At 45.3% G+C, this 25,379-nt stretch overlaps 1 pseudogene; it reads right to left on the bottom strand.

The window, feature by feature from the left end:
- Nucleotides 1-23,911, bottom strand: part of LOC141027075 (uncharacterized) — an 80,131-nt pseudogene extending 56,220 nt beyond the window's left edge.
- Nucleotides 23,912-25,379: the final 1,468 nt, after the last annotated feature.

The raw sequence follows: 25,379 nt of genomic DNA, 5'->3' as shown, positions 1-25,379 counted from the left end.
ATTTCCATATATGTGTTGAGATCTCTTTTAGATCCACCTCAGGCGTTGTTTCAAATCTTGGTCTTGAAAGGTCAGTACCTACTTTCCTCAGAATTAACTACTGAATCTTAGTTCAAAACCGCAACACTTGTTAGGGATCGGCAGGAGTACCATTTCTGTTAGGGATCGGCCGGAGTACATGTTTAAGAAATGTATTGTTCAGATAATATCTATGTTATTATATATCAGTTACAGTGTTTTACAAATGGCACTATCCTGCTTTGTAGTTCTTTCTACATGTTTAACCAAGGTATTGTTAAGATAATGTCTCTGTTAAAATGAATCAGTCGCATTGTTTTAGGAATGATACTTTTCTGCTTTGTCGTTCTTTATACATGTTGAAACAAGGCATTGTTAAGATAATGTCTCAGTTAATATGAATGAATCACACTAATTGAGAATTGCTACTCTCCTGCTTTGTTTCCCATTAAGATAAGGTAGATCAGTAGATGTTTTTCTTCTGGGAGTACAAGTCATCAACCGTTATTTCTCAGTAATTGTTTCCCTTATACCTTTGTTGCTTACAGGGATATCAAAATTAAAGCTCGGTTTTATTCCGACTTTGATTTTAGTTGAACAGCACAAAAGGAGCCAATGTATCTAAGGCAAACTGCTGCATTAGTGGGTCCAGTTGGTCTTACCACTTTGCAGAAAGAAGCAGTCACTGTTTGCACTACATTACACAAGGAATGATCGAGAAGCTTTACAGAGTATTAGTAGACGCTGGTGACATGGCTGGTCTGCAGAGATGGCTGCTTTACTTGTGGTTCGGAGGAACACTGGGCAAACAAGTGCCCAAACAAGTACCAAGAAGCCAGGACAGGACTCCAAGTCTGTCAATGTCACTCTAAGCAACAATGATGGGGCATCTGGGTATGGTAATATGTTTACCGTACTTTCAGTTTGTTAGTCCATCGATTGGTGGGTTGACACTGGGGCCAATATTCATGTGTGTGCTGATGTGTCTTTGTTTTCTGGCAGCATATAAATATGAAATCCACAGGGATGCTCAGCTTGATTTTAGTGGGACTGCACAAAATGTTCAAATGGTTCGTGTCCTCCATAATTATACTTCATCATGCACAATACATCGAATGGTTCTCTAATCATTCATCGTCACCTTGAGCCACCGGACTATCAGATGACAAACTGATGACAAACCCTGCCCGTTCCACAATCATAGGCATTACATATTTTGAATGGGAAAAGCTTGTCAAAGTTGACATTAGTTTAATATATTGGAATTGGAAAACCTTGTCAATTTTTGCTGATTTATGTTAGCTAGAAGACATGCATTTGATATTTTTGAGTGGGATGCCCTTTGTTGTGAGCAACGTCGATCGTTTCTTCCTATTCCCCTCTTCAGTTCAGAAGTAAATATTTTCTCTGCTGAGATGCATAGTCACATGAATGTTGACTTATGTAAGATATTTTAAGAGTTTGTTCTGAATATTGTCTATGTAATGCCAGGCCTTGTGTTTGATTGCAAAGTTGAGCTTGGAATGTTGTGGCATGCGGCATCACGAGCTGTTCACCGTGCCTCCTGAGAATAATGCTTCGTATTGTTTTGCATGTCGATCTAATGCTAGTGATTTGATTGTTAGGAAGATCATCCTCTTCTGTTGTTTCCGTGCTTAAGAAGTTCATCGTATTATGTTTCATTCATAGCCTATACGACAAGTCGGGTAGGTTAGATGTGAAACCATATGATCTCCCGACCAACTCATCATCTGAGGCCGTGATTGGATCGTCGTTTTCCAACCAAAATTGCTTGTAAAACTGACGCTTGTAAATAAAAGCAGATGGTCTCGGGCGAAGCGCTTGGTTGGTCGATTTTGACTAGTAAAATATACACTGGTCTCTCAAATTACACGCGTAACCCGCCGGTTTTACTTACAGACCTCGGGCCCTCGATTTCATTACACCTGTATTTTATGCGTTGTTTCCGATGACGAGTAAATTACACTTGTATCTTAATACAGTTGTGAAATTAACCAGAGCTCCCAGGTGCAGCCTTACCGTTTCATGCCGTCTCAGTCTCTCGAAGGTGCTCATAGGTGTCCGATGATCCTGGCTTCCTGAATGAGCAGCGGGCGCTGTATCAGACCATCCGTAGGGCCCGCGAGGCCCTCTCCATCATCCTTCGAGTTGTTGCGCTCGCCGTGGCGCCGAGCATTGTTAACATGGTCAATGAACATGAGGATTCAGGAGATGACTTTATTTTGACTGGTTGACAGTAGGGACCCACTAGGGCCATAGCCGTACATACGCAAGTGCCTCCTTATTATGTACAACTATTTTGTTTTTGCTTCCTCCTTGTTTCCTGGCATCACGGTCCCACACCATTGTCAACCTATGTAGTCAATAAACGAGAGAATTGCACAAGGTGCGGCCGATAGCTAAGCAGCTCGAGCAGTATTTGTGTTTTTGAGGCGTGAGCACTGCAGAGTTTTTCTTGGCGATGTTTTCATTGTTGTTCAGAGGAGAGCAAGGTATTAACTGGGTGGGCTGTGGCCCGTCTAGCCCAGGACAGATATCTATCCCAGATATTAATTTTTTTCAAGATGAAAATGGCTAGCCCAGCTATACGTTTTTTTGAGGAATACCCAGGCAAGGTCAACTTGTTATTCTCCACCCCGCTGGGCTGCAAATCTTTCCTAGGAGGGATGCATTAGGCTTAACAGGAAAAATGGGCTTTAAAAAATAATAAATGGGATGTAATTATAAAAACTGGGCAGTAACTATAAAAAAATGCACCAAGCACGGAGTTAGTTTATAAAATATTATTTATGGATTTTGAAAATCTTTTTTTAATTGTTGCGCACGCAATGTTTTGTTAGATTTTTACGTAATACAAATTTATATTTAATCCGACTATAAATTTCGGGATAAAAATATTTCGGATCCCATCAAAATGTGGGAAATTTTATTGAATTCTGTCTTGAACGGTTGGTTGAAATTATTAATCGTTGTCCTAGCTAGAAAATGGGCTGTACTTTTAACAAACTATAAATGGGCTGTAGTAAATTCCATTAGAATTCAAAAATGGGCTGTACATTCTTACAAATCGCAAATGGGCTATAAGTTCTCTCCCACACACTTGTGGGCCTACTAAGTTGACGCGTCCCCTAAAAAAAAGAAGTTGACGCGTATGCAAGGCTTTGTCAACTTATTATAGTCAACACACGGTTCTAGCAGCAGTGGCCGTTGGATGTCCATCCAACGGATGCCGTGCTTCTTCTTCAATCTCGGATATTCTAGCTTCACCCGCCCAAAAAATGATTCCTCCCCTGACATCTGGGGCGCACCGTTTCGGAAGCTGGCCTGTGGGCCTACTAAGTTGACGCGTACCAAGGGCTTTGTCAACTTAGTCAATATGAACGATTCTAGCTGCAGTGACCGTACAATGTCCATCCAACGGCCATAGTGCTTCTTCAACCTCTGGTCTTCTTGCTCCAGCCGCCCAAACTAGCGCCGGTCGTGCCGCGTGCTCCTGCCGCCCGTGGCCGACTGTGATGCCGCGGAGGCCTCACCGCCCCCTACTACTCCCACCGCTGGCCAGGCCATCCCTCTACTCACCCACACCCCCTGTTATTCCGCGGTGACGGCAGCCTCACACCGCAGCCGAACCAGTGAACCCTCGTACTCCTCTCCGCGCGGGCTTCCACTGCCGCATCTTCCCCGGCTCCACGTCGTCCCCTTCCTAGGCCTCGCCGTCGTCCACCGCCCTGGTGCTCTCGACGCAGCGTGGTCAACGTGGTCAAGGAACGGCTTCCATCGGACGTGGATTGTACGTGGAGAGGCTGACAGCTGGGTCCACGACGGCAGCAAGGAAGTGCCTCCTTATTACGCGGATAATAATGATTCCTCCACATGACAGCAGGGACCCACCGGACGGGCCACCGCATTTCGCGAAAAAAACGTTTGCCCCCTGACTGCTGGGACCCACCGGACAAGCCACCGTATTGCGCGAAAAAACGTTCCCCCCACTGTCAGCTCGGACCCACTAGAAGTGCCTCCTTATTACGCACAAAAAAATGAATATTCCCCCTGCTGGTTGGGACCCACCTTGGTGGGAGGCTGACTTGTGGGCCTACTAAGTTGACGGGGACGGAGTGCTTTGTCAACTTAGTCAATATGAATGATTCTAGTTCCCGTGACCGTACGATGTCCATCCAACGGTCGTAGTGCTTCTTCAACCTCTGGTCTTCTTGCTCCAGCCGCCCAAAGCAGCGCCGGTCGTGCCGCATGCTCCTGCCTCCCGTGGCCGGCTGTGCTGCCGTGGAGGCCTCACCGCCCCCTACTATTCCCACTGCTGGCCATGCCCTGCGGCGACGGCAGCCTCACACCGCAGCCGAACCAGTCAACCCTCGTACTCCTCTTCGTGCGGGCTTCCACTGCCGTGTCTTCCCCGGCTCCGCGCCGTCCCCTTCCTAGGCATCGCCGTCGTCCACCGCCCTGGTGCTCTCGGTGCGGCGTGATCAACGTGGTCAAGGAACGGCTTCCATCGGACGTGGACTATACGTGGAGAGGCTGACAGCTGGGTCCACGGCCGCAGCAAGGAAGTGCCTCCTTATTACGCGCAAAATAATTATTCCTCCACCTGACAGCGGGGACCCACCGGATGGGCCACCGTATTTCGCAAAAAAACATTTCCCCCTGACTGCTAGGACCCACCAGCTACATCTTCGCACTCAAGGAAGTGCGTCCGGGCAAAAACAAAAAAAACGATTCGCCCCCTGACTGCTGGGACCCACCAGCTACATCTTTGCATGCAAGGAAGTGCTTGACAGTCGGGACCCACCTGGTCGAAGCGTACGTAGCATTGTCATTCTGGTCGCGAACGTGTACATACATACTGGTCGATGTAGAGGCGCGCACGTGTCATAGTAGAGGCGCGCACGTAGCATGTACACGTACGTACAGCGGCCAGGGTGCAAGAAAGTAAATACGGCCACGTACGTACATACGAGCGGGGTCTCGAACGCCTACTCGCGCATACGTACGACCAGGGCTCGTGTACATGGCTGGGTCGGAACAGAGAAACAGCGTCGTCGTCGTGTTCATGGGGAGGCAACGGAATGCGTCGTGTTCATCGGGAGGCAACGGAACGCGTGGGAGCCAACCGGCTTGGACGGAACAGCCGATGGAAATGAGGCCTGGCGTACCGCAGAACGGAGGAAACGGCCTTGTGTTCGACCGGCCACGTTTGAAACGGGATCCTGTTGATCGGGAGGGGTCTGGCGTACCGCAAAATGGAGGAAACGGACCTCCTACGGTCGAAACGGGGGTCCTGTTGATCGGGAGGGGTGTGGCGTACCACAAAACGGAGGAAACGGACCTGTGTTGGAGCGCTACGGTCGAATCGGGGGTCCTGTTCATCGGGAGGGGTGGGGCGTACCGCAAAACGGGACTCCACGGGATACTGTTCATCTCCACCATCGACCCCCTCCAGCCTCCACGGGCTACTATTCATCCACCGTCGACCTCCTCCAGCCTCCACCTGCGACTGTTCATCCACGGGCTCCTGTTCATCCAGCCTCCACCGCGCGCTACTCCACCGGCTACTGTTCAACCAGCCCTCTCCACGGGCTCCTGTTCAACCACCCCTCCACGGGCTACTGTTCATCCAGCCCTCCACCGTCTACTGTTCATCCAGCCCTCCACGGGGAGTTCCTGTTCATCCTGCCCTCCACGGGGTCCTGTTCATCCAGCCCCAACCGGCTCGATCGATTGGGGTACTGTTCATCTAGAGGCAACACCACGGGGTCCTGTTCATCCACCCCCACCGGGAACTGTTCATCCAAACCCCCCCGCAACGCTCACTATTCATCCAGAGGCAGCATCGCTCGGCTTCAGTTAGCAGCAGTAGCGAAGGAATCACTCGATCGGGTTCAGTTAACTGCCATCGATCGATCGCTCGGGTTCAGTTAACTGCCATCGATCGATCGCTCGGGTTCAGTAACGCGTAGCCTGGAGTGCAATCGCTCGGGTTCAGTTAGAGCCCAACGCCTCGCTCGGGTTCAGTTAGAGCCCAACGCCTCGTACCCACGCGCGTGCGTGTACGAGAGAAACGCGCATCGCTCAGCCCCGACCACCCACCGTAACCGGGAACACACCGATATTTTCCTCGCGCTCGCTTCTACCACGGTTTTTTCCGTCATGGACAGCCCAAAGAATGTCATGCAGCTGCGTCTCCGGCCCGCCCAGGACGAAAAGCCCATTTTCTGTCATAGATGTAGGATCCCACCACATCTATGATGATAACGCGTTTTGTCATAATTATTGTCATAGAAGTGTCATAAGTATGACAGAAATTTTTTTCGTTCGGCCCAAAATGTCACGGATGTGTCTTTTTTTGTAGTGGATGTTGGTGTGCTCCGTGAACATGTTGTGGGTGGTGAAAGCGATGAACTCGCAGCCACACCAAAACACCCGGCCGAGGAGGTAGAAGGCGTCGAATGTGTTGGTGAAGTGGGCAAGGAGAGCAACTACCACCTCGTTTTGGATGACATCCTCGACACGGAACATCCTTGGAGATCCCCGCGGGATGTGGTGGTAGCCGGATGCGAGGAAGAACTCGGTGAAGTTCCGTGTGGTCCTCCACCTTGAGATTGCCCACACACGTAGTGTGCGCTCAACGTACACGCCAAGAGGGTAGAGCCTCTCCGGCACGGTGGGTGGGAAGTGGTAGGTTGGTCCAGTGTACTGCATGGCTGAGGATGTGCTAGAAGAAGGAGAAGTGGTCGAATAGTAAGAAGGGCAGATGGCAGAGAGGATGGGAGATGGATGAGGGATCGATGGCAGAGGCAGAGGGTGGCTTAAATAGCCGTAGTGCTACGTGTTATTTGGTTGTGGCAATAACGGGGTCAAATGTGAAGTAACCCATTTTCAAACCCACCGCAGCATCGGGAGTGTACACGCGTGGGAAACGGTGGTTTGAAAAAGAAGAAGAAAAAGAAGCTAATTGCACGCGTGGGAATCCGTGGTCATATATATTATATGAACAAGAAGAGACAATTTTTGAATAGTTTGTGGCCATTTTGCATGATAAAAAATAAATTTGTCCATTAAAAATTTGGTCATTTGCTACGCAATGTCAATTGATTTCAAATGATGCAAAAATACAGAGCCAGCATGTTCACAAAAAACAGAGCAAACGGTGCAAAAAAATGACGCAATTCGACGGCCCAACCAGAGCTTGGTTTCCTTTTGGGCCCAATAACAACGGTTTTTTTCGCGGAGTCAGTGGTGGGCGAGCAGCCAAGCACAACGAATAGGATCTCCTCTCGCGGATCGCCCCATGATCCAACGATGTGGAGCCGTCCTTGTGATCCAACGGCGCGGAGCCTACACGCAGCCAGCCCACCTAATTCCTTCTAGAAGACCAGATCAGAGGGATGTCGCTTGGCGCGAGGGTATGATCGGACGGCTGACGTTGGGAGCTAGGGTTAGGCGAAACCCCGCCGGGTTTAGAGGGGTTTTGAGCTGGTCAACGGGGTTTCAAAGGCTTTGACTGAGCCTAACTAATTTAAAAAAAATCGAAATATATGAAACCTTCGCCGTTCATTGTTTTATAAGACAAACTAACGAGGAAAAATACTAAACTTGGTCTACGGTCATTTTCATGAAAAAACCCTAGCTGGCACGATCGAGGTCAAATGAGCACCATTAATTTTTAAAAATAAAAAAACCTGCGCACAATGTTGTCTTATGTGACATGTTACCAACCAAAAATCATAAACTTGGTCTATGGTCATTTTAATGAGAAAACCTTCACACATATGAGCTATCATGTACATGATTTCATAGAGTTCAAGGAGAGGAGGTAGTGTTACCTTCTGTTTTTGAAAATTAAAAAAAATCAGAAAAATCACCAAAGCTTTAATTTAAAGTGAATAGAAGGATCTGAAGTTAGTTTTCCATTTTCATATTTCAAAACGTGTTTTTAATAGTTTTTATATTAAAGCATATGTTTTCAAAAGGAAATGTAAAAATATGAAGATTAATTCAAAAAATAGTGAGACTTCGAATCTACACTATGGAAAGTGAATATGTGTTAATAAAAAAACATTTGGCTCATTTAGAGTAGGTCCAAAAAAACTTGATTACAAATGGGCTGTTTACCCTAGCCTGGGAGCTCATTCGGAGCACATTTCTCAAATTCAAATTTATTTGACCTCCTCTAAATCACTTCTAATTTTGCACACATGATCTCCTACACAAACATAGATAGTTTGCCAAGGTTTTACTTGTTTTTGCATTTTCTTGAATTTAGACTGTCCAGGTTTGCCAAGGTATACATGATCTCATTTGGAGCATGCATTTGATTTCCTACGCAACATGTGTGATCATTGCAGCACCTAAAATCATAGTTCACAACATCTAAACATAACTAACCATAGATTCAGGACAGACAAATATACCACAGGCAAATTTAAGGACAAACAAATATAGATAGCAACCAGATTACTAGCATAACCAATGAGATTCAGTTCAACAAACCATAACCAACGAGATTCAGTTCAACAAACCATAACCAACGAGATTCAGTTCAACAAACCAAAAGTAACCCAACAGATAAACTTAAAGATTCAGTTCACAACATCACATCATCGATCACATCATGCCGGAGTCAGGGCCTTCGCCAGGGCGGCATGCTGCCCCTGATCATGTAGTCCTCCCCGCGAATCGCTACATCCTCAGCATGAGACAGAAGGTGATCGAAGTGGCCATCTGAAAGGTGAATAGGCGATTTTTATGAATTCTTCACTGAGGAATTTGCGGGTGAGGAAATTCCTTAGCGAAGAACTACTTGCAGCAGAATAAGTACTCAGAAGTAAACATAACAGAATACAAGCATGGTCATCATGATGAAATGAAGACAAGCACAGAGTACAGAAAGCGTAAACACAGGATAACACAGGATGAAGACAAACAGACTGAAGAAATTGAACTGAGGAAATTGAGAAAGTCTTCAGTCAAAGTCTTCAAACACAGATATGACTAGCACACAACACAGTAATGAGGAAATGAAAGAGTTGAGGAAATAGAACCAGTAAGCTTGGTGAAGACAATGATTTGGTAGACCAGTTCCAACTGTTGTCTCAGTTGTACATCTGGTTGGAGCGGCTAGGTATTTAAACCTGAGGACACACAGTCCCGGACACCCAGTCCTGAACACACAGTCCAGGACACTTAGTCCTCACCATATTCTCCTTGAACTAAGGTCACACAGACCTCGTCCAATCACTCGTGGTAAGTCTTCAGGTGACTTCCGAACCTTCACAAACTCGGTCACTCTGCGATCCACAATTCCTCTTGGATGCTCTAGACCATGACGCCTAACCGTCTGGAAGAAGCATAGTCTTCAAAGGTAACAAGCATCGGATCCATGCAGGATCAATCTCTTCAGTGATGCTCAATCACTTTGGGTTTGTAGGTGTTTGGGTTTGGGTTTTCCTCACTTGATGATTTTCACTCAAAGTCCTCGGAGGATGGGATGCTCTCAAATGACAAGTGTCAGTTTCTCTCAGAGCAGCCAACCAGCTAGTGGTTGTAGGGGGCGGCTATTTATAGCCTAGGGAGCAGCCCGCATGATAAGACATAAATGCCCTTCAATGATATGACCGTTAGGTGGGTAGATATTTTGGGACAGCTGGCGCATAGCACAGCAACGGTCGGAAATTTGAGTATCAAATTCCTCAGGGCTATCATGTTCCTCACTGTAGGCAATCTGCACTGGCGAATTCCTAACTCCTCAGTCAGAACAAATTCCTCAGAGACCAGAAGAACTTTGTCTCTGTCACTGAAGAATATGACTGAACTGTATGAGATTTCCAATGGCTTCACTCGAAGGGATTGGTAGGTGTAGGATTTTGAGTTGAGCATCACATGGAAATTTTTCCTTAGTATTTCCTCGACCCCCTTTAACAGTACAGTGTTTCCTATGACTCAAGAAAGAGAAAATGAAACTACGAAAACAAAAGTCTTCACGCTTCATGTTCCTCAAACGAATACCAAGTCTTCAAGGTCACACCAATTTCTTCACTTTCAAAGTCTTCAGAAAGTCTTCAGAAATCCAAAGTCTTCAGTCAAAGAACTTCATTTTTAGGGGTCGACTTTCACTGTAAATATCAAACTCCTCGTAGACTTATAGACCTGTGTACACTCATAAACACATTAGTCCCTTAACCTATAAGTCTTCAATACACCAAAATCACTAAGGGGCACTAGATGCACTTACAATCTCCCCCTTTTTGTGATTGATGACAATATATGTTAAGTTTTCAACGGGGATAAACATATGAAGTGTAAATACTGATATTGAGGAATTTGATTGCAAGATATAGAAGAACTCCCCCTGAAGATGTGCATAGTGAGGAATTTGCTTTTGAAGCAATGCACACTTGAAGAGTTGAATCATGGAGATCTCCCCCTATATCTTGTAATTCATACACGCATTTGACATAATATATGAAGAATTTGAAATGCATGATGAAATATGGTGACTGATGTAATTCAGCATGCGTGCAATAACATTAACAAGGAATAAGCATGCAGAAGAACAGCAAAAGTATCAGGCCACCATAGAGTTTAAGTTTACAACTCGATCCAACAAAGTCATCAGAAGAACAAGAGTTGTAACTTAGAAAAAAACGCCCATATAAGATAGACCCGCTTGAAGACTAACTCAAATTTCTCCCCTTTGTCATCAAATGACCAAAAGGTTCGAAAATGAGGACTAACGCCCCTGAAGAATATCAAGGTGATGAAGGAGCGTCAGCGTTGTTGGGGTCGTTTGTTGTAGTAGGGCCTGCCGCAGTGTCGTCCAAGTCTTCATGTTCATCAGTGTCACGTGATGAAGAATAGGAGCTGGCCACCAAGGAAGGAACCTTGACCTTCTTGTACTTCTTCGGAGGAGGTGCAGCCCAGTCAAAATCTTCCTTGAGACCCATTTTCTTCAGATCTTCTTCACCATATATGTGCGACAGAACAACCCAGGTGCGGTTGAGGGTTTCATGAAGGTAGTAATGGTTTTTCTTCACTGCATTGTGGGTAGCAGTCATGTTGTGAAGAATTGAACCAAACTGACGCTTGACCCATTTGTGATTGCGATCAACCTTCTGGTGAAGACTGAGGAGAAGCTCACGGTCAGTCATCACCCTGGGAGCTGTGCCTTGAGGATTTTGCTTGGGTGCGTTGGTGGCAGAGTCATGGGTGGCAGAGTCATCATTGGTGGAGTAGGATGCAGCCTTGCGAAATTGACCATCCAATGGACGAATGCCTTCATCAATTACAGCAGTAGCCTTGCCCTTTTCATCAGCTGAGGGAAATGTCCGTTTGAGGACTTCAATCGGGGGAAAGTAGGTGCAATGGTTCAGTGTATCGGCTTTGTAGTTGAGTGAAGACCTTGTTCTGATGAATCTCATAATCCACGGAGCATAAGGCTTCAATTCAAACGGTGACATTGCGACATTGGCCAGAGTCCTCATGAAGAAATCATGGAAGTTGACGGGAACGCCATGAATGATATTGAAAAGCAGATTCTTCATGATGCCAATGACTTCTTCTTCATTCGAGTCGTGGCCCTTGATAGGACTCAATGTCTTCGTCAGAATGCGATAGACAGTCCGAGGCACATATAACAATTCCTTCACAAGGAATTTTGTTCTTGGGGTCTGACCTGGCTTCAATGGCTTCATCAACACTTGCATATAGTGATTTGTAAGCTCAGGTTCATTGTAGACGCAACAGGCAGCTTCAAGGGAAGGACTGAGAGGCAAAGCACGAATCAATTCAGTAGCTGGTGCCTTGTAGTGAGTATTTTCAGACATCCAGTCCAGCACCCATGAATTCACATCTTCAGAGTCTCTGGTGATGTGCAGAGTTGCATAAAATTGAAGAATGAGCTCTTCATTCCAATCACATATATTAGTGCAGAAATTTAACAGTCCAGCGTCGTAAAGAACACTGAGGACTGGCCCAAAGCACGACAGAGATTCCATATCCACGTGAGGAATGTGCTCATGATCGAAGACTTTGTCTTTGTTGAACAGCACTGAGGAATAGAAATTTGCCTGGCTGGCAGTCCAGAAACACCTCTTCCTAATGCGAGCAGAGTCATAGGGGTTGTAATCAGTGAAGAATACATGCTCGCCGAAGAAATCATTAGCCTTGAATTTTTGCTTCCTTGAGAATGGATCCTTTGGCTTGGGCAGAGGAGTGTCGGTCAGTTGCATGACAACCTCAGGAATCACAATCTCAGGTTCTTCAGGCTGAGGAATTTCTGGTTCCTCTTCAGTGGCAGCCTGGTTCTTCAATTCTTCATTTTCATTTTCTTCAGCACTAGCGGCTGGAATGTCTTCATGAGCTTCATCAGATCCCATTTGAACTGTAGTTGCTGGGGACTGAGGAATTTGTTGCAATGGAGTGAAGAGTGGAGAGTTGGGGTGCTGACTTTCCCAGAAGTCATCATTCATCACTGGTGTGGTACAGCCAATGTCCACATCTTCATCTTCCATTTCTTCAATGCCAGCCTCTTCAGCAGTAAACTGAGGCATAGGCGAGAAAACTGTGGGGGTTGAAGGGATTTTATCCACTTCAATTTCTTCATCCATCTGCTCTGACGAAGCAGCAGAAGGATTTTCTTCATCAGATCCGCTAGGGATCACTTATTCTTCATCAAAAGGGACGATTTCCTTTGATGCCATGGAGGAAACTGGAACAACATCAATTGGATTAGCAAATGAGCTTGTCAATTTCTTCATCTTCTTCAGTGCCGAAGAATCTGAAGGAGCTGATGCTTTCCTTTTCTTCACTGCTGCACGCTCTGCAGCCTTGGTCTTCTTCACATCTGATGCAGATGGAAGAATTGGAGTTGGGGTAGGCGCAGGAGGAGCAGAGGAATGTGGTAGATTTTCTTCAGGCTCAACTGATGCAGTTGCCCTGACCTCTTCATTTTCTTCAGGCGCACCACTAGTGGATGCCCTGGTAATTTCATCAGCGGCTGGAATGCAGTCATCAGCCCTGGAACTCACATTTTCTTCAGCAGCCTGATTGTCATCAGCGGTGCTGGCATGTTCTTCAGTTGGCTGAGCGGATGCTTCAGCCTGAGGAATTTCTTGTTGCGATGGGGCTGCAACATTTGAGGTGAACATCTTAGTCAGTTTGACAAACCTGACCTTGGCTCCTTTCCAATCAGCATAGTAAGCATTGAAATCATCACCGAGGACTTTGATTTCAGACTGGATCTTTACAAGTTCATCAGTTGTCATAGAGACAACATTGTTCTTCAGGAATTTCTCCTTCCTGTACTGCGCTTTCTTGAGCTGCCTGGCCTTCTCAAATTTCCATTTCTCTTCTTGGATGAAGGCAGTCAGCATATGACTTTGACCAGGAGTCAGCTTGAAGTCAGGGATAGGAGTGTTTGGGACCTTGTGCCAGAGATCAATGTAGTCGAGGATCAACTTTGGATCCAAAAGCAGAGGCACATTTGTGCCCTTGGCTCTAGCGACCCTGACTTGCCTATCTCTGATGATTTCAGCAAGTTCTTCATCATCAGCTTCGTCTTCTTCAGACGGCACTTGGAAGGCGACCTGCTTCTTGTGAAGACTTGGGTGAGAGCCTCGTCCAGCAGTGGTCTTTGTCTTCAGCAGAGAGGGTCCTATTGAAGAATTTGGAGCAGCTGAGGAACTAGCTGAAGCTCCTGAGGCAATAGAGATGCCCGTAGTCCTTTGGCACGTGGCAAGATGCACAGGTGCTGAGGATTTGGTCGGAGCAGCTGAGGACTTTGGAGGAGCAGGAGCGGCGTGAGGAATTGGTCGTGAGGGCTTAGCGGAGGAAATTGGCCGTGAGGGCATTGAAGAAGAGGCACTTGGCTTATGCGCAGGCTTCTTTGCCATGGATTTCTTCGGCCTTACAGAGGCCTCAGCAGCAGCAGCAGTAGAGTCTTCGTTGAATTTCTTCACTGCATCTTTTGCCTATTTGGCCAAATTGGCCTGGCGCTTGGCCCATTCTCCAGGAAAATCCTCACCGCGCTTGATGCTAGTGGGATCTGCTTCTTGGCCAGGTGCCAATGGTGGTCTTGAGCATGGAGGAGTAACAACGAATTTCTTCATGTATTTTGGAGTCACATACCTGTACTCCCTCCACCCTTTTGCCCATCTCCTCTCTATCCTCTGAATGCGCACCTTGCGCTGATTTTTATCTTCCTCAGGGGGTGTGCAGTACCCAGCATAAATGTCCTCAGGGATTTCAAAGGCAGTATTGATTTCAGGCCTCTTTCCTCCTTTTTGTGGCTTCTTTCCATCAGCCATTTTCTTCAGTTGAGGAATTTGAACAATTGAACTCTCTGAAGAAGTATGCAACTTTTCTTTGAGGAACGCTACAAATGAGTTAAGTTGATGAGAACCTAGTGATTCAGCAGCGGACATGAGTACCTATGAACAGAGTATAGTTGCGAGGAATTTGGAGAGGTCATATGAGTTCTCAGAAGGTTTTTCAAAAAGAACAAGTTTGAGGAATTTGACCAGATGAGTCTTGAAGAATTTCACTAAGCGTTCTTTGTCTTAGGTTCCAGAGTTGTATAGATCGAAGATCCACACAATTGAGGAATCTTGAAGAAAAATGATGCTTAGAGAAACGAATCAAGAACAGATGACATGTGAGGTGTTTAGTGTGTGAAAAATTTGAAGAATAAACACCTTTGAAGATTTTGTAGAAATCATTTGAATCAAAGAGGGCAGTAAAAGTAACTTTTAATTACCCTGGACAAAGAACACGACGAACTGTGAGGTGGAGAAGTGAAGTTCGTCTGTGCAGATCTTCCACGCCCTAACTCGGCGGAGGAAGACGGCTACGGCGGCGGCAGAGTGAAGATTTCCGCGGCCGGCGTGAGTACGGCGGCGACGAGGTCGAGGCAGTGAAGCTCTTCCTCACCGGCGACGATGAAATAGCGGTGGCGCTAGGGTTTGAGAAGCTCGAGCTGGAGAGAGATCGAGCGGAGTAAAGGAAGTGAGGAAGGGGGAGGGGGTATTTATAGCCACGGTGAAAAACTGTTCGCCCGAAGAAATTGGACGAACGTGCCCCTGACCCTTCTCATTCGCTTGACATGTGTCACCCACGTAATGAGAAGTGGAGATCGTGTTAGATCGTGGGTGAATAGATACGTATTTCGTGGGATGCGGAACGGTTTGAGCGGCAAAGCCGAAAATTTGGATAAGATAAGCTAAAAGTTCCGTTTGCAAATTCTTCAGCTGACAAGGACACAGTGAAGATTTTGAACGAGTTTAAAATAGAACGCACATGAAGAATTTGTGAATAGATTGGGTTGAGTATAGCATAGAGGGGGAAGGGTCCGATCACATTCACTTAGCAGAAAAACCAACTTGAAGAATTAGCCATAAGTGAATGTTGTAGAGGACATAAACTCATATATATATATATATATATATATATATATATATATATATATATATATATATATATATATATATATATATATATATATATATAGCCAATGAAGAAACACGACGGAGAAGGTGAAGACAATGCAAAGTTGAAGAACATGAACAACCGAGGAATTTCAAAAAACTGAGGAAAAACTCAAATTGAAGATTTTCAACTTTTGTGGTGGCGTGACCCACCGTATAAGAATGATGATTTCAGACACCGCGTACAATTGTCGTAGGGTTCTGAGAATCAAATTCTTCATTAATTTCTTCACACTTAGAGTGTTATTCTTCATTGATTGAAGAAAAACGTTTCTTCATGTGTTGCACATCTAAGTCATCAATTTTGCATAAGTGTTAGGATGAGTGTCCTTTTCAAAGAACATTCAAAGATTCTAGGATATTTAGCTCACACCGCAACTTGCTAAATCTCTTCTCATCCCAAGGGCTTTGTGAAGATATCGGCTAGCTGTTCTTCAGTCTTCACATGCTCAATAGAAATGTCACCCTTTAACACATGATCGCGAAGAAAATGATGACGAATCTAAATGTGCTTTGTCTTCGAGGGCTGAACTGGGTTGTGAGCAATTTTGATGGCACTCTCATTGTCACAGAAGAGAGGCACATTCTTCACGTTGACGCCGTAGTCCTTGAGAGTTTGCTTCATCCACAGCAATTGAGCACAGCAAGAACCGGCAACAATGTACTCAGCTTCAGCAGTAGACAGTGATACGCAGTTCTGTTTCTTCGAGGACCAACAAACCAAAGATCGTCCGAGGAAATGACATGTACCAGATGTTGACTTGCGGTCCACATGATCACCAGCATAGTCAGAGTCAGAATATCCAATGAGATCAAAAGCCGAGCCCTTGGGGTACCATAATCCAAGTGTTGGTGTGTGAGCTAGATATCGAAGAATATGTTTCACAGCCTTATGGTGTGATTCATTCGGTGTAGCTTGAAATCGGGCACACATGCAAACACTAAGCATAATATCTGGCCTAGATGCACATAAATACAATAAAGAACCAATCATGGAGCGGTATACCTTTTGATCGAAGTCAATACCATTTTCATCAGTGCACAGATGGCCATTTGTGGGCATAGGAATTTTTACGCCTTTGCAATCTTGCATGTCGAATTTCGTTAGTACATCCTTGAGGTATTTCTCCTGAGATATGAATATGCCATTGCGCTGTTGACGAATTTGAAGACCTAAGAAGAATTTCAACTCTCCCATCATAGAAATTTGATATTCTTCACTCATCATATAGGCAAATTCATCACTATAATGTTGGTCAGTACAGCCAAAGATAATATCATCAACATATATTTGGCACACAAACAATTCACCATCATAAGATTTAGTGAAAAGAGTAGGGTCAAGTGAACCGGGTTTGAAGCCTTTCTTCATGAGGAATTCCTTCAAAGTATCATACCATGCCTGAGGGGCCTGCTTGAGGCCATAGAGGGCCTTATTGAGTCTGAAGACTTTGTCAGGACGCTTAGGATCTTCAAAACCTGGGGGTTGAGCAACATATACTTCTTCCTCAAGCTTACCATTGTGGAATGCACTTTTCACATCCATTTGATATAAAGTGATATCATGATGGTTAGCATAAGCAAGTAATATGCGAATAGCTTCAAGTCTAGCAACAGGTGCAAAAGTTTCATCGAAATCAATTCCTTCAACCTGTGTGTAGCCTTGAGCTACAAGCCGTGCCTTATTTCTCACCACAAGGCCATTTTCATCTTGCTTGTTGCGGTAGATCCACTTTGTGCCAATGATATTGTGTTTGCGAGGATCTGGACGATTGACCTGTTCCCAGACGTTGTTGAGCTCGAACTGATGTAATTCTTCTTGCATGGCCTGAATCCACTCAGGCTCCAGAAATGCTTCATCTACCTTAGTGGGCTCTGTGATAGAGACAAAAGCATAGTGCCCACAAAAGTTAGATAAATGTGAAGCTTTTGAGCGTGTGAGAGGACCTGGTGCTTTAATGTCATCGATGATCTTTTCAACTTGCACTTCTTTTGCAACGCGAGGATGAGTTGGTTGTCGTCGAGGAATTTGATCAGCATTTTCTTCAGCATTTTCTTCAGGTGCATTAGCTCAACGTTCTTCATGTTCTGGAATGAATTCTTCAGCAGATTCTTCGGTAGGAATGACATCCTCAGTAGCCTTGAACTTGATAGTTTCCTCAGGTGCTGGTTCATCTATCACAGAGGGTAGGTGCTCTCTTTGCGAGCCATTAGTTTCATCGAACCGCACATCTAAAGTTTCAACAACCTTGTGAAGAACGTTGTTAAAGACTCTGTAGGTGTGCGAGTCCTTTCCGTAACCAAGCAGAAAACCTTCATGTGCTTTCGGTGCAAATTTAGCATTGTGATGAGGATCTCTAATCCAACATTTAGCACCGAAGACTTTGAAATAACTCACATTGGGTTTCTTGTCAGTGAGGAGTTCATAAGCAGTCTTCTTGAAGAATCTGTGAAGATATACCCTGTTGATGATGTGGAACGCAGTATAAATTGCCTCAATCCAGAAGTGACGAGGTGGCTTGTACTCATCAAGCATAGTGCGAGCCATCTCAACAAGAGTTCTGTTCTTGCGCTCCACGACGCCATTCTGCTGAGGAGTGTAAGGAGCAGATAACTCATGAGTAATACCAAGTTCATCAAGATAGTCATCAAGACCAGAATTCTTGAACTCAGTTCCATTGTCACTTCTGATGTGCTTGATCTTCACACCAAAGTTGGTTGAAGCCCTCGAGGAAAATCGTTTGAAGACTTCCTGCACTTCATGTTTGTAAGTAACAATGTGTACCCATGTGTATCGAGAGTAATTATCAACAATAACAAAGCCATAGAGAGATGCATCATTTGTGATAGCTGAGTAAAGGTTAGGACCAAAGAGGTCCATGTGAAGCAATTCGAATGGTCGAGTAGTGGTCATGATAGTCTTGGCTGGATGCTTAGCCTTGGTCATCTTTCCAGCTTCACAAGCTCCACACAAGTGATCCTTGAGGAATTTGACATTCTCAATGCCAATGACATGCTTCTTCTTCGCAAGCATGTGCAAATTCCTCATGCCTGCATGACCAAGTCGTCGATGCCATAGCCAGCCTTCTGAAGCTTTTGCAAGTAGGCACACGGCTGGTTGCGGTCCTGTAGAGAAATCAAAAATATACAAGTCTCCTCTCCTAAAGCCTTCGAAGACTTTGGAATTGTCAGCTTCCATAACCACAACACAACGATACTTGCCAAAGACAACTACCATATCAAGATCACAAAGCATTGAGACAGACATGAGGTTGTATCCTAAGGACTCGACAAGCATGACTTTGTCCATGTGTCGATCCTTTGTGATCGCAACCTTACCTAGACCCAATACCTGACTTTTGCCTTTGTCAGCGAAGATGATATGCTTCAGATGCGATGGTGATAAGGGAGCATCTGTCAATAGATTCTTGTCACCAGTCATGTGATTTGTACATCCACTATCGAGGACCCACTCAGTGGCTTTGGGTTGATCACCCTGCAGATGAATTAGTGCAACTTACGAACTTCATATACTTCATCAGTGAAGAATATGACATCACAATTTATCAGACCAATTTCATCAAGCTATGCAACAGTTATAGCAGTATGAGGACGTGAGAAATGAAAGTTCATTTCTTCATGATTAGCCTGCGTCCTTTTAGGCATTTTTCAGGTCTCCAGCAAATTCTTCGGACGTTTAAGTACGTCTGGAGACCTGACCCTGCATAAAAGATTAGTTCTTTTTCTTCACCACCCACATCTGAAGGGGTGGCAAAGAGTTCATCACTCTGCAAGCACCATACGAGAAAGGTGGCATAGAAGCCAATACATTTTGTTTCACATAAGAGGAGTTAGGGTAAGCATATGAATAAGCAGAGAAATTCTTCAAGGACTTATGAACATAATGATTAGAAGAATAATGCTCATATTCATAGCCCTTAGCTCTTCCCTGCGAAACAGAGTTGTTAGCATGATAATGTTCATATGAGGACTTTGATCCTTTTGAGGAATTTGATCCATGTGAGGAATTTGGTCTGTATGAGAACTTGGATCCATATGAAGAATTTGGTCCATATGAAGAATTTGATATGGGGTTCCTATTCTTCACAGGTGGTGTCATGAGGACATTCACCTGAAGACTTTCAAGGCACCTTTTGGGAACCCAGATTTTCTTCATAGGAGAACCGTTCCTGCAGTTAGTGCCAACATATCTAGCAAATACTTCACCATTCTGATTTTTAAACAGTTTATAGTTGGAGTCAAATGACTCATCAGAAGAATGAGAAGATTCACATGTAAAGCCAGATAAATTAGATGGATCAACTGGAGGTCCCTTTGCAGCAACCCATGAGGTTTTGGGGTACTGCTCAGGCTTCCAATATGTACCATCAACATTGAGTCTCCTCTCAAAGTCAATACCCTCTTTCCTAGGGTTCCTGTTGAGGATCTGCTTTTTAAGCACATCACAAAGAGTCTGATGCCCTTTGAGGCTTTTGTACATGCCTGTCATGTACAATTCCTTCAGCCCTGCATCGTCAGTGATACTAGCAATGTCCTCAGATGAGGAATTAGTGATAGCAGAGACAATTGAAGAATTTGTAGCATTAGAAGCATTTGAACATTCAGGTGAAGAATTAGCAGATTCACGTTCAATGCATTTCAAACATGGAGGAACAAATTCTTCCTGAGCAGCACTGATTTGTTGAGCAAGTAATGAATCGTGCTCCTTCTGAAGATCTTCATAACTCACTCTTAGCTTCTCAAGATCTTGCTTTCTTTGAAGAAATTCATAAGAAAGCTTCTCATGATCAGATAAGAGAGTGTTATGTTGATCTTGAAGGGTGTCATACTTAGTATGAAGTCTCTGAAAACTTTCAGCCAAAGCTTTTGACTGATCCATTTCTTCACCCAACATATCATCGCTCTTATTTAGCATGTATTGAACTTTTTCCAAAGCTCTTTGTTGTTTAGTGGCAAGGGAAGCAAGTTTGACATAGCTGGGTCCAAATTCATCACCAGATTCATCATCACTTGACTCGGATAGGTAGCATTCAGTTACCTCAGCACTTTTTGTCATAAGGCATGATGAAGAGGATGATAATTCTGGTTCGAATGTCATCGCTTTGAGAGATTCCTTGAAGTCCTCAAACCAAGGATCATGACGGGTTCGATGACCTTTATAGACCTCAGAGAGATGGTCCCAGATAAGCTTCGCATGATTGAGATGCATGATGTTCCTGAACTGATTTTGAGACAGACAGGAGCAGATGACGTCCTTCGCCGTGAGGTTGAGAAGAGTGTACTTGCGAATGTCATCAGCTTCCGCCGTCTTGCACAGATCGGTAAGACCAATCTCAGTGACGGCCCACAGTTCGCTGTTCATCGCCATGAGGCGCTTCTTCATCATGGCCTTCAACTTGGGATACTCGTGACCGTCAAAGATAGGGCATGTCACTTTCTTCATACCTGCGGTCGACATAACTAAAACTCCAGGCGGTTAAACCAAAATCACACAGAACAAGGGAGTACCTTGCTCTGATACCAATTGAAAGTGCGTTATATCGACTAGAGGGGGGGGGGGTGAATAGGCAATTTTTATGAATTCTTCACTTAGGAATTTGCGGGTGAGGAAATTCCTTAGCGAAGAACTACTTGCAACGGAATAAGTACTCAGAAGTAAACATAACAGAATACAAGCATGGTCATCATGATGAAATGAAGACAAGCACAGAGTACAGAAAGCGTAAACACAGGATAACACAGGATGAAGACAAACAGACTGAAGAAATTGAACTGAGGAAATTGAGAAAGTCTTCAGTCAAAGTCTTCAAACACAGATATGACAAGCACACAACACAGTAATGAGGAAATGAAAGAGTTGAGGAAATAGACCCAGTAAGCTTGGTGAAGACAATGATTTGGTAGACCAGTTCCAACTGTTGTCTTAGTTGTACATCTGGTTGGAGCGGCTAGGTATTTAAACCTAAGGACACACAGTCCCGGACACCCAGTCCTGAACACACAGTCCAGGACACTTAGTCCTCACCGTATTCTCCTTGAACTAAGGTCACACAGACCTCGTCCAATCACTCGTGGTAAGTCTTCAGGTGACTTTCGAACCTTCACAAACTCGGTCACTCGGCGATCCACAATTCCTCTTGGATGCTCTAGACCATGACGCCTAACCGTCCGGAAGAAGCACAGTCTTCAAAGGTAACAAGCGTCGGATCCAAGCAGGATCAATCTCCTCAGTGATGCTCAATCACTTTGGGTTTGTAGGTGTTTGGGTTTGGGTTTTCCTCACTTGATGATTTTCGCTCAAAGTCCTCGGAGGATGGGATGCTCTCAAATGACAAGTGTCAGTTTCTCTCGGAGCAGCCAACCAGCTAGTGGTTGTAGGGGGCGGCTATTTATAGCCTAGGGAGCAGCCCGTCATGATAAGACATAAATGCCCTTCAATGATATGACCGTTAGGTGGGTAGATATTTTGGGACAGCTGGCGCATAGCACAGCAACGGTCAGAAATTTGAGTATCAAATTCCTGAGGGCTATCATATTCCTCACGGTGTAGGCAATCCGCACTGGCGAATTCCTAACTCCTCAGTCAGAACAAATTCCTCAGAGACCAGAAGAACTTTGTCTCTGTCACTGAAAAATATGACTGAACTGTATGAGATTTCCAATGGCTTCACTCGAAGGGATTGGTAGGTGTAGGATTTTGAGTTGAGCATCACATGGAAATTTTTCCTTAGTATTTCCTTGACCCCCTTTAACAGTATGGTGTTTCCTATGACTCAAGAAAGAGAAAATGAAACTACGAAAACAAAAGTCTTCACGCTTCATGTTCCTCAAACGAATACCAAGTCTTCAAGGTCACACCAATTTCTTCACTTTCAAAGTCTTCAGAAAGTCTTCAGAAATCCAAAGTCTTCAGTCGAAGAACTTCATTTTTAGGGGTCGACTTTCACTGTAAATATCAAACTACTCATAGACTTATAGACCTGTGTACACTCATAAACACATTAGTCCCTTAACCTATAAGTCTTCAATACACCTAAATCACTAAGTGCCACTTCTTGAACTTGCGGTTGTAGAAGGAAGCAAGTCCCTTGGCCTTGATCTTCTCCACCTCCTTGGCTGTGAAGGACGCGACGTTGCCCTTGTACACATCATCTCCAAAATCATACTGCACACATGAATGAATTGCATTAATACATTATAGATTCATATACACCATGTCAAAGGAACTAAATGAACAAGGGATAGGCTTACCTCATATTCAGAATTGTCACTAAACGCCCCCTCGTACGGGTCGTAGTCGGTTAGCTTCCTCTTTCTCCCCCCAACCATCATCCTCCTGAATATACAACTACATCCATCACTAGTAGCCAATTGAAAATTTAGATATGCACACATGACACATTGATCATAGGGCTAATATACTCCCAATATCAGAAATGTTTTAGAAGTGGGTTTTTTTAATTTCTGTGCCCCTTAGCTCTATGCATTCAAAAACCACATCCATCACTAGTATATCAATGTATTAGATTTGTACACACATTGATCAAAAACCCCAATATGACATTCAAATAACACATTGATCATTGGTCATGCACACACATTGAAGAACATAGCTAATACAACTACATATTGTGGACAAATTTATATACTAATGAATCAAATAACTTCTTAATCAATGGATTCCATTTGGGCATATGACATTCAAAACCCCAATCTGAGTAGCATTCAGAAACAAATCTAATAGGGACCCAATCTAAGGCAACGAATCTGAGTAGCATTAAAAACCCCAATCTGTGAGCACTAAAAACAAATCTAATAAGCATCATAGCATTAAAAAACAATCTGTTTACAACATCTAGCATTTTTGCAATGAATTTATCCAAATCTAAAAACAAATCTAAAAACCCCAATCATTGCAGCACCTAAAATCATGTTCACAACATCTAGCATTTTTGCAAAGAATTTATCCAACAAACCCTAGTCCAAAAACCCCCATCCCCCCAACCCATACAAAAAACCCCGGCCCATCCGTCAGACCAACTACTCTAACCATCTGAACTACCATATGAATCACAATCTAACCAATGCAACTAGGGAGCAACTAACTCTACAAGCTAAGCAAGTGCAAATACCTGCTCCTCCATGGCAGGCGGCGCATTAGGGGTATCGGGGTGGACTGTGCCGCTCGACGTCGTCACCTTCTGCAGCGATGAGGCGGAGCCCGCCACATCCGTAGCGGTTGCGAGTTTCCCTGCACCGCCGTGGACGCCGCCGACATCCGCGGTCACGGCGCCCTGACCCTGCAGCTCCACCACATCTCCGGCCGCTGCGCCGGTGTCGCCACGAACGTCGGCCATCTGACAAATGGAGGCGATGAAGGTGAGGAAGAGGATGTGGTGGGGGAGAGCGATACGGTGCGGTGGAGGCAGTGGAGGAGAGCGAGACGACACCGGTGGGGGAGAGGAAGACGATGCAGCAGGGAGGGGATTTGGGGGAAAATGGTAGGGGCGATGGAGGTGGTTGCCCCTCTTTATATGATGGGACGTTTCAGTCATGTCCATGGACACGTGCTACCCCACGACCGCAGTCTTGCATGCGCCCACGTATACGCGGCCCCACTCATCAGCTAACGGTCAAAGGCATTGACCCGACGGCAATGTCCGTTATAACCTGTTCTGAGGGTTTCGGGCAAGGGAGTGGGGAAAAGTGAGCAAAAGTTAACAGAGTGGGGATGAATGAGTAGAGCTAAGGAACCAGGGGCACAGAGACAAAAATCCCTATTATATTTCCTTAATCATGATAAAGGTTTATTATTCATGCTATAATTGTATTGATCAAAAACTTAAATACATGTGTGAATACATAAACAAATACCAAGTCCCTAGTAAGCCTCTACTTGACTAGCTCGTTGATCAAAGATGGTTAAGGTTTCCTGACCATAGACATGAGTTGTTGTTTGATAACGAGATCACATCATAGGAGAATGATGTGATGGACAAGACCCATCCGTTAGCATAGCATATGATCGTTCAGTTTATTGCCACTGCTTTCTTAATGTCAAATACATGTTCCTTCGATCATGAGATCATGCAACTCCCGGACTCCAGAGGAATGCCTTGTGTGTATCAAACGTCACTTCGTAACTGGGTGATCATAAAGTTGCTCTACAGGTATCTCCGAAGGTGTCTGCTGAGCTGGCATGGATCAAGATTGGGATTTGTCATTCCGTATGATGGAAAGGTATCTCTGGGCCCTCTCGGTAATACAACATCACAAGAAGCTTGCAAGCAAAGTGACTAAGGAGTTAGTTACAAGATGATGTATTACAGAATGAGTAAAGAGACTTGTCCGTAACGATATTGTCCGGGAGATGGCCTCCGGGCAGGCAACGGAACCAGGATCCTTTTCAAAAACATCAGGGCTGCCGACGCCCCTCAATCCCGCTTGCCCCTGGCCGGCACCCCATCTCAACCCGGCCAGGTGCCGTGACCCGGCCGGCCGGCTGGCGCATGTTGGCTGGTCCCAAGAAGTCAACCTCCAGCGACAAGCAAGCGTGGTTACAGTGCGCCCCCCTTTGTGCCGGCCCCAGTGGGCGCGGCAGTCGTGCCAACCAAGCCACTTCCTAGGGTGGGCGGCGTCCTGGGGGCGTGATTCTGTAGTAAGGCAGCACTGACCATCCCTTGACGCCCGACGAGGCGTGCCAAAGTGCCCAGCAGCCGGCCATACCCGTGCCCGGCAGCCCCGGTTCGGCCCGCATCTGGCGGACCCGGCGAGACCCGCACCCGATGGACCCGGCAGACCCGGCGGCCCCCACTGCCGGCTCCT

The sequence above is a fragment of the Aegilops tauschii genome, chromosome 7, assembly GCF_002575655.3.
Source record: "Aegilops tauschii subsp. strangulata cultivar AL8/78 chromosome 7, Aet v6.0, whole genome shotgun sequence".
Lineage (NCBI taxonomy): Eukaryota > Viridiplantae > Streptophyta > Magnoliopsida > Poales > Poaceae > Aegilops > Aegilops tauschii.
This window is presented reverse-complemented; position numbering and strand designations above follow the sequence as displayed.